Source organism: Triticum aestivum, chromosome 2D (assembly GCF_018294505.1).
Source record: "Triticum aestivum cultivar Chinese Spring chromosome 2D, IWGSC CS RefSeq v2.1, whole genome shotgun sequence".
In the NCBI taxonomy this organism is placed as follows: Eukaryota; Viridiplantae; Streptophyta; class Magnoliopsida; order Poales; family Poaceae; genus Triticum; species Triticum aestivum.
This window is the reverse complement of record NC_057799.1, coordinates 358,242,594-358,252,950: the sequence shown is the minus strand read 5'-3', so window position 1 is coordinate 358,252,950 and position 10,357 is coordinate 358,242,594.

Sequence of the window (10,357 nt, the reverse complement as noted above, 5' to 3'; positions counted from 1 at the left end):
GTGCGCGGGCGCAGCCGGCAGCGAGGAAGAGTAGTACACGGTAGGTCACCGCCGCTCTGGAGGAGGAGGTTATCGAGGCAGATGAGGAGGAGGCAAAGGCAATGGCCGGCTTTCTCGGGTTCATGGCCGGACATGGTGGTCGGGCGCCGACGATCGTTTAGATTAGGTTTACAGTAGGTTTTAGTACGGTTTGTGCGAAATATGTAATGAATTTCGTCCAGTTTGTAGGAAAAGTTTTCGAAATGTAATGAATTTCATCCAGTTATTTTGAAATTTGCTTTGTTTGCACGAATTTCGTCCGGTTAGTTCATATAGTTGTCGAAAGGTATGCGGGCAGCATCGGATGGCATCCATCAGTGTCCTCGGACAGATGCCGGTGTAAATTTGTGGGCCAGCGCTGGAGATGCCCTAACTATCATGCTATAATCGCTAACAATCCTCCATTATTTGGCAGGGAACAGTTATCCCTCGATCAAAATCAGATCCGCGGTGTTTCGCACTCCTCCCACGTAAGAGTGTAAACTCTTGCTTACATAAAAATGGAGCAAGTGGATGGCACTGTAGCACGTCATAACACTCGAACTAGCCCGCCTAACGAGCGGGAAACCACCGCCCTCGTCATTTTGTTCTGGATTTCTATCCATCGATCGCGCGAAAATGTTACGCTTCGCAAGTTCTAAAGGAAAAGGCGGCACACTTACGACTCGTACGTGTCGCAACCTCGACAGTCCGGCTCGCACGCCGCTCACCAGAGGGGACACGCGTTGTCTTGCAATTTCACTGACATGTGGGACCGTAATTGAATAAACCGTCGATAGCCGAAATCTAATCGCTCAGCGGGCATCGGCTGAGAAGAGAGAAACGGGGGAAGGAGAAGAGATCGCCCGCCCGCCGTGCACGGACTCCAAGAAATATATGGTGATAATGTGAGGTGGGCCATGCTGGAGTCCGGACCGCTTCCGGAGCCCGCTCTCACCGCCCTGGCCCCTCAAGACGCCAGCTGCCCGCCGCATGCATGCATAGCAAGTAGTACTCCTTATGTGGAGGAGAGAGAGGCATTGACAAAGTCAAGGAGTGGGCTCTGCAAGAGCCCGTCTCTACACGTGCTCCTAGGTATTAAAAAATAATTCTAAAAAAAGGCATAAAAACAATTGTGTCTTAAAAAAAGAAAGGTAAAAAACATTTGAGAGGAAATAGATAGAGTGAAAGTGAGAAAAAGCTGTAACCTGGGCATTACATGAGGAAGGAGGGAGTGGTGCACATGCCAAGTTCACTGGGCTGCCGTGTTTCACACTCCTCCGTCGTAACAGTGGAGACAATAGCTTTCATCAAAAATAAACAATGAATACTCGTTGCTCGTCCTCTATATCGGAAAGAATACTTTCATTCGCCGACATGTGGGATGTCGACCATCCTGGTCCACCTGCCATGCACAAAATTATCCTGGTCTACCCCGGTCGTATCGCAGGCCCAACCTTTCCCACTGTAAGTTGTTCGGACGAAGGAACCATCATGACTTCGTTGAATTCCGCTTCTTCAAGAAAACTTACTGTACCCGCAATACTGCTACCACATGCGAAGACTGGACGGCACTGTACCACGTCATATCACTGAAACCCACTAGGCCAAACTAGCCCACCTAGGTCATCTATTTCGGAATGGAGGGAGTACGTCTCTGCACTGCTATGATTTTGTGTTGCACATTCTCTGTACTTTTGCTACGATTTTCCTACCCTATGAACCAAATGAGGCCTGAATGTATGTCGACTATTGTCTGATCGATCGCTAAGCCTACAATTTTAGGAGCTAGGGCTATTGGTCGATCGACGAGGGATAAGTACAAGCGTACCACGAGCTCATCAACCCCAACGTTTCTCTTCGGTGAGTGTTTTGCAAGTACTATAGCTCGCACAGTAGCTAGCCTACTAACACCAAGAATCATCAAACAAGCCCTGCTGATATGATAAACAATTCAAACTTACATCTAAGCATGCCATATATTACATCAAAAGCTGGTGAGGATACATCTGTTTCCATAACTCGGAGAGGGTTCGCATGATTCATCGCATGATTCACTATCAAACAAAAGTAGCAAGATCCGCCCACACAAGACAGTGCACTAGCCCTAAGATGGTTTGATAACACGCATTGTTCTGGTAATTAAACATAGGGCAATGCAAACTACCCTGAAGGATTAGCGCGACCAACTATTTATTGTCATCGATCTCTCGGGCAATGACCACAGCACGGACAGCGGCATGGGAATCGATTTCTGGGGCGATGTCCACAGGACTGACCACGACATCGGAATCGATCTCTGGGGCGATGTCCACAGGATGGACGGCGGCATCGGAATCGATCTCCGGGGCGATGCCAACAGGACGGGCCACGACATCGGAATCATCAAGGACGTCCACCGGCACCTGCACAACCCTAACATATTAGCAAGCACATTGCAAATAATCAAAAACCACAACTATGGTAATAAGCCATTATTTTTTACCTTGTGCAGCTCACCGGGGGATCTCATCCCTCTGGGGGCCATCTCCTCGTCCTCGATGGGGGCCATCCCCTTGCCAGGGGAATACTGCTTCTCAACGGCGACTATCTCCTCAAACTCGGTCTTGAGCCTCACATAGGTGGCAATCAGAGTTCCTGGGGTAGGCACGGTGGGGCCCTTGCTGTTCTTCCAACTTTCTTTGAGGAGTTCGTCCGCCAACGTCCTCAACTCTTTGGCCAGTGCTTGTTTCTTGGAGTTCTTCGTCTCCATGGGTTGGCCCGCCAACATGGTCAACTCGTTGGTCGGTGCTCGCTTCCTGGAGATCGCTGTCTCCAGTGGGTTGTCCGCCGGCAACTCTTTGCCTAGTGCTCCAGGATCCATCAATGAACTGGCAAACAAAAAGCAATCGAAAGGAAACCACAATCGCAATGAAAACGGGAAAAGAATAGGATGTGAGAATCGGTCGGTGCTTCGCAAAAAGAAGATTCTTGGAATGAAAATATAGCAGCATAACTGATTCGCCCACCTTTCCTTCGTCGGTACAGAAGAAAGGCAGAAGTGAGTAGCCTGGAGTGAGGTTTTCTTCAAGAAAGGGAAGAAAGGGCTTGAACGAGCGTTCCAGTGAAATGATGGTTGCTTCGTCTAGTCCAACTTGGAGGCCACCTTACCACTGCTGGTAAAGGTGTGGGTTTTGTGATATGACGGGTCATGATGGCCACACCGGGGTGACAGGTGAGTCTCGACTGTAGCACCTCGCTGTGATTTGGTGGATGGCACACGGGCCCGGATGCTTTGAAATGTCCCGCATGTAGATAGAGCGGCTAGTCATATAGGAGTGCTCAATATTGTGCACCGCGACCAAGGCGGAGAGGAAAATGAGAGAACTACGTAATTAATGCATGAGTTTAATTAGGGTAGTTTTGTAAAGTACGAGATACATTCCTCCAATCGCAAAATGCCTTGGTTCATGAGATTTGAGATTTGAGCCCTATAAACCGGAAGGGAGGGAGTACTGCACACGGTGTAGTCTAGTCACTTGTTGAAATCTCTAGAAAGGCAAATACTCCTTTCCGGTTTACAGGGCTATACTACTCCCTCCGTCTAGGTGTGTAAGTCATCTTACGAAAACCAAATAGTCCCAAAACACTTAGGCGCGGTGCATTAACTTCTACCTTGTTTCTTGTTTCTTGACATATCAACCAATAAGAGATGAGAGGTGTGCATGCTTTAATGACTTGCAATGGCTAGTTCATTGCATGCAATGCTATTAATTAGCAAATAAATATTGGTGACCCCAGGAGGAAACGGTGCTAAGCGCGTGGACCTATGCAGAATGAGTATCAACCAATGGATAATGGAGTTTAATTGTTAAACAATAGCAATTTTGTCTCATGCAAGAGCCTGGCTAGTACTCCAAGGAACCGCACCACGCGAGCGTTCGCAACTGCCACGTTCAGGTTGCGCTTGGCTCTTCGCCTCTTCGAGAAGACGAACAATGATGTTACTCCTACTTCTACAGTATCGAATCCACTGCTGCATGTCCGTCCACCTCGTGCGGGAGGCATAGCGTGTAGTGAAAGCTTCTACTTACTGCTCCTGCCTTTGCGTCTATGAAAGGTGGGCCCAACAGGTGGTTGGCCCTCTTGTCATGCAGCCAAAGGCAGGTGCAGTTAAGGCACCGGAGCTCAGTCCGCGAGGGAGAGGGCGTTGTAGTAATCAAATTTCTCGGTCTTGTACGAGTTGACGCGACACATCAAAGCACTGCACTCGATATAAGTCTTTTTACACATTTAAAATGGGCTACTTCGTATGTAGGAGTAGACATATTCTGCTTCGTATGTAGTCACTTGTTGCAATCTCTAAAAAGACTTATATTTGGAAACGGAGGGAGTACAACGCATGCATGCATGCCATGACTTTCCTTTTGATACTTGCATGTGTTGATTTGATGCACCTTGCCAAATTTTGACTATAAATTTAACTAACCAAATTTTCATGCATGTCACAAAAAATTACGGGGCTGTTTGGATTGTGACTATGTTTGTGTTATGTTGCCACATTATTTTTCCCACACTTGCCTAACCTGAGTTGCTCAAATTGTTAGACACACTTTGGCTTGCCTAAGGGAATCTTGCCACAATTTTTGTGTCTATGACATGTGGGGTTCACTGCTAATAAAAAAAATTCTTGTCTTAGGTGTGGCTTATAAAAAAGACTTATATTTAGGAACAGAGGGAGTAGAAAACATAAATAATAATGCATGTTGGGGCAACCCACGTTTCCGCTAATTTTAGCCGTGGGCTTGTTCACAATTTTTACGAGGGGTTGGTTGTTCATTTAATGGAGGGACTTGTAGTACCAGACTTGAACGATACAAAGTGCGACCTGGCACACCGTAACACCACTTGGAACAAACGGGTAGCTATCTCAAAAAACAATCAACAACTAAAAAAACCGCGACCTGGCATGTAGTAGTACACAATTTTAAACGATTGTTTTGATGGAGTGAAAAAGGAAAACTACCCCACTACGTATATATAGGCCGGAGCCTCCGCGCTTGCTTGCTAGGGTTGCTCTATTCACACACTCATCCTCTCCAAATCTAAACAAGATAGGGGTAGTAACACTGTCTTTCTCCCTTCAAAAAACACTGGCTTTCTATCCTCACCGATGGTTACAGATCCGGACGTATCCCCCTCCGCCGGTGAAGGGGAGGAGGTGCTGCTATGTACTCCAAAGTTCACTCAGACAAGCATCGATGTTGACAAGAAGTGCCTATATTCATTCGAGTATCAACCGGCGTCAACCAATTGTCAAACTCCAAGTATTAGGAGAGTGAACGCCAAAAATATTGCTTGGTGCATAGCCCAGAAAAATGCAGTCCAGTCTTTGGTCCCAACTTGTGCCTTTTGGTTATCGGCACATATGGTAGAGAACTATATGGCATGGAGTCTAAAGATTCCAGACAAGTTGGTTGACGCGTATATTCATCTGGCACTTAATCAGTCTGCACGCCAAGGATGCTCCATTTCAGTTGAACTACACAAAAAATTTGGGTGGTTCATTTTCTCAACCGCCTCCTTTCTTGTCTGCAATGTAGAATTTTGGCGAGATACAGGACCAAGATGAGCCAGTAAACTAGTTGGATGAAAGTAGTGGCCAAGTTGCTCAAACCTCCCTCGGCACGAGGCCACTATTTGAGGATAAACCTACAAGCAAAGTTCAGATTGTCTGTGCCGCCTCTTATGTACTCGAAAGTTTACTCGTACAAGAACTAATTTTAACAAGAAGTACCTCCGATTGAACACCATTTACCAGTCTGTACCCTAGGTAATTAAAGTTCGTCCATGGATCATATTGGCTGTGATCTCAATCATTTGGATGCATAAACATACTGAACATGTGTATATCTGAATCTTTTTGTGAATTATGTATGAATATTGTCGTGTGATCTATCAATCATTTGGATGCATAGATATGCTGAGCTTGTGTATATATGAACCCACGAGGTCCATGGTCGCACGCAAGGAAAGTTCCTCCTTATTAAGCTGAAAAAATGTTTCCTCCACCTGATAGCTAGGACCCACTGGCTGTATCTTCGCATAGAAGGAAGTGCCTCCTTGTTTTGTGAAAAAATTATTCATCCCGTTGACAGCTGGGACCCGTCAGATTTGGTGACTGACTTGTGGGCCTACTAAGCGGACGTGTACGCACGACTTTGTCAACTTAATCAACAAATGATTCTAGCAGCTAGACCGTTGGATGTTAATCCAACAACCGTGCTCCTTCTTCAACCTCTATCCTTGCTCCTGTCTCCCGTGGGCGGCACCGCGGCTGTGCTGCCGCGCACCCGAACCAGTGAAGTTTCCCACTCCTCTCCATCTGCGACTCCACTGCCCCGTCTTCCCCATCTCTGGGTCGTTCCAGTCTGGGTGCGCTCGGCACGGTGTGGTCAACGTGGTCAAGGAACGACTTCCATCGGAAGTATACTGTACGTGGAGAGTCTCAGCTGGGTCCACAGCCGCAGCAAGTAAGTGCCTCCTTATTATGCGGAAAATAATGATTCCTCCAACTGACCGCAGGGACCCACTGGACGGGCCACCGTATTTTGCCAAAAAACGTTTGCCCCCTGACTGCTGGGACCCACCTGACAGGCCACCGTATTTCGCGAAAAAATGTTCCCCCCGCTGTCAGCTCGGACCCACCGGAAGTGCCTCCTTATTATGCACAAAAAATGAATACTCCCCCGGCTAGCTGGGACCCACCTTGGTGGGAGGCTGACTTGTGGGCCTACTAAGTTGACGGGGACGAAGGGCTTTGTCAACTTAGTCAATATGAATGATTCTAGCACCAGTGACCATATGATGTCCATCCAACGGTCGTAGTGCTTCTTCAACCTCTGGTCTTCTTGCTCCAGCCGCCCAAAGCAGCGCCGGTCGTGCCGCATGCTCCTGCCTCCCGTGGCCGGCTGTGCTGCCGCGGAGGCCTCACCGCCCCCTACTATTCCCACCGCTGGCCAGGCCCTGCGGCGACGGCGGCCTCACACCGCAGCCGAACCAGTGAACCCTCGTACTCCTCTCCGCGCGAGCTTCCACTGCCGCGTCTTCCCCGGCTCCGCGTCGTCCCCTTCCTAGGCCTCGCCGTCGTCCACCGCCGTGGTGCTCTCCGCGCGGCGTGGTCAACGTGGTCAAGGAACGACTTCCATCGGAAGAGTACTGTACGTGGAGAGGCTGACAGCTGGGTCCATGGCCACAACCCAGTTTTTTTGTGATTCGCCAAGTAAGTTGCTTTGTCAGGCCTGTTGGGCTGCAAATCTTTCAAGACGAGGAGAGCTTTCATTCGGCTGGCCGAGAAAATGGCCTATCAGTAATGAGAAATGGGCTGTACATTTTTAAAACACATCAAACCGGCAATTAGTTTCAAATATCTTTTTTTTTCATTTTGAGATTTTAAATTACATTATTTTTATGCGTGGAGAATTTGTTGGATTTTATATTGATATACATTTATTTTTAAAATCAGTTTGAATGTGAGTCGAAATTTCGGGATTAAAAACAGTTCGGACCGCACCAAAATATGCAAAATTTCGTATAATTTTTTAACCGTGGCCACAATATGGGCTATAATGCTAACAAAAAGAATATGGGCTCCAAAAAAAACCTTAATAATTAGCAACTGGGCTGTTAATTATTAGAAATAATGGCAGATGGGATGTATGTTGTTTTCCACAGATTTTAGGCTTTCCTAAAAAAAGGTTGACGCACAAGCAGTGACTGTTGGATGGCCATCCAATGGCCGTCGTGCTTCTTCAATCTCTGCTCTTCCTGCTCCAGCCGCTCAAACAAGCGCCAGCGGAACTGCTTGCTCCCTCCTCCCCGCGGCCGGCTCTGCTGCCGCGCAGGCCTCACCGCCCCACCGTACTCCCATCGCTGGCCTAGCCACCCCTCTACTCACCCACACCTGCTGTTATTCTCCGGCAACGGCAGATGAACCAGTAAACCCTCGTACAGTCGTACTCCCCTCCGCGTGGGAAACAACTGCCGAGTCTCCCCTGCCTCCATGTCGTTCCCTTCCTAGGCCTCGCCGTCGTCCACCGCCTTGGTGCTCTCGGCGCGGCCTGGTCAACATGGTCAACGACCGACATGCATCTGAAGTGGACTGTACGTGGAGAGGCCGACAGCTGGGTCCACGGCCGCACGCAAGGAAATGCCTCCTTATTACATGCAAAATAATGATTCCTCCACCTGACATCAGGGACCCACCGAAAGGGCCTCTGTATTTCGTGAAAAAAATGTTACCGCCGCTGACAGCTCGGACCCACCAGCTATATCTTCGCACGCAAGGAAGTGCCTCCTTATTACGCACACAAAAAATGAATACTCCCCCTGCTAGCTGGGACCCACCATGGTGGGAGGCTGACTTGTGGGCCTACTAAGTTGACGGGGACGAAGGGCTTTGTCAACTTAGTCAATATGAATGATTCTAGCTCCAGTGACCGTATGATGTCCATCCAACGGTCGTAGTGCTTCTTCAACCTCTGGTCTTCTTGCTCCAGCCGCCCAAAGCAGCGCCGGTCGTGCCGCATGCTCCTGCCTCCCGTGGCCGGCTGTGCTGCCGCGGAGGCCTCACCGCCCCTACTAATCCCACCGCTGGCCAAGCCCTGCGGCGACGGCAGCCTCACACCGCAGCCGAACCAGTGAACCCTCGTACTCCTCTCCGCGCGGGCTTCCACTTCCGCGTCTTCCCCGGCTCCGCGTTGTCCCCTTCCTAGGCCTCGCCGTCGTCCACCCCCGTGGTGCTCTCCGCGCGGCGTGGTCAACATGGTCAAGGAACGACTTCCATCGGAAGAGTACTGTATGTGGAGAGGCTGACAGCTGGGTCCACGGCCACATCCCAGTTTTTTTGTGATTTGCCAAGTAAGTCGCTTTGTCAGGCCTGTTGGGCTGCAAATCTTTCAAGACGAGGAGAGCTTTCATTCGGCTGGCCGAGAAAATGGCCTATCAGTAATGAGAAATGGGCTGTACATTTTTAAAACACATCAAACCGGCAATTAGTTTCAAATATCTTTTTTTTCATTTTGAGATTTTAAATTACATTATTTTTATGCATGGAGAATTTGTTGGATTTTATATTGATATACATTTATTTTTAAAATCAGTTTGAATGTGAGTCGAAATTTTGGGATTAAAAACAGTTCGGACCGCACCGAAATATGCAAAATTTCGTATAATTTTTTAACCGTGGCCACAATATGGGCTGTAATGCTAACAAAAAGAATATGGGCTCCAAAAAAACCTTAATAATTAGCAAATGGGATGTAAATTATTAGAAATAATGGCAGATGGGCTGTATGCTGTTTTCCACAGATTTGAGGCTTTCCTAAGAAAAGGTTGACGCACAAGCAGTGACTGTTGGATGGCCATCCAACGGCCGTCGTGCTTCTTCAATCTCTGCTCTTCCTGCTCCAGGTGCTCAAACAAGCGCCGGCGGGACTGCCTGCTCCCTCCTCCCCGCGGCCGGCTCTGCTGCCGTGCAGGCCTCACCACCCCACCGTACTCCCATCGCTGGCCTAGCCATCCCTCTACTCACCCACACCTGTTGTTATTCTCCGGCGACGGCAGGCGAACCAGTAAACCCTCGTACAGTCGTACTCCCCTCCGCGTGGGAAACAACTGCCGAGTCTTCCCTGCCTCCGTGTCGTTCCCTTCCTAGGCCTCGCCGTCGTCCACCGCCCTGGTGCTCTCGGCGCGGCCTGGTCAACGTGGTCAACGATCGACATGCATCTGAAGTGGACTGTACGTGGAGAGGCCGACAGCTGGGTCCATGGCCGCACGCAAGGAAATGCCTCCTTATTACGCGCAAAATAATGATTCCTCCACGTGACATCAGGGACCCACCAAAAGGGCCTCTGTATTTTGCGAAAAAAACGTTGCCGCCACTGACAGCTCGGACCCACCAGCTATATCTTCGCACGCAAGGAAGTGCCTCCTTATTACGCACAAAAAATGAATACCCCCTACTAGCTGGGACCCACCATGGTGGGAGACTGACTTGTGGGCCTACTAAGTTGACTGGGACTAGGGCCTTTGTCAACTTTAGTCAATATGAACGATTCTAGCTCCAGTGACCGTACGATGTCCATCCAACGGCCGTAGTGCTTCTTCAACCTCTGGTCTTCTTGCTCCAGCCGCCCAAAGCAGCGTCGGTCGTGCCGCATGCTCCTGCCTCCCATGGCCAGCTGTGTTGCCACGGAGGCCTCACCGCCCCCTACTATTCCCACCGCTGGCCAGGCCCTGCGGCGACGGCAGCCTCACACCGCAGCAGAACTAGTGAACCCTCGTACTCCTCTTCGCGCGG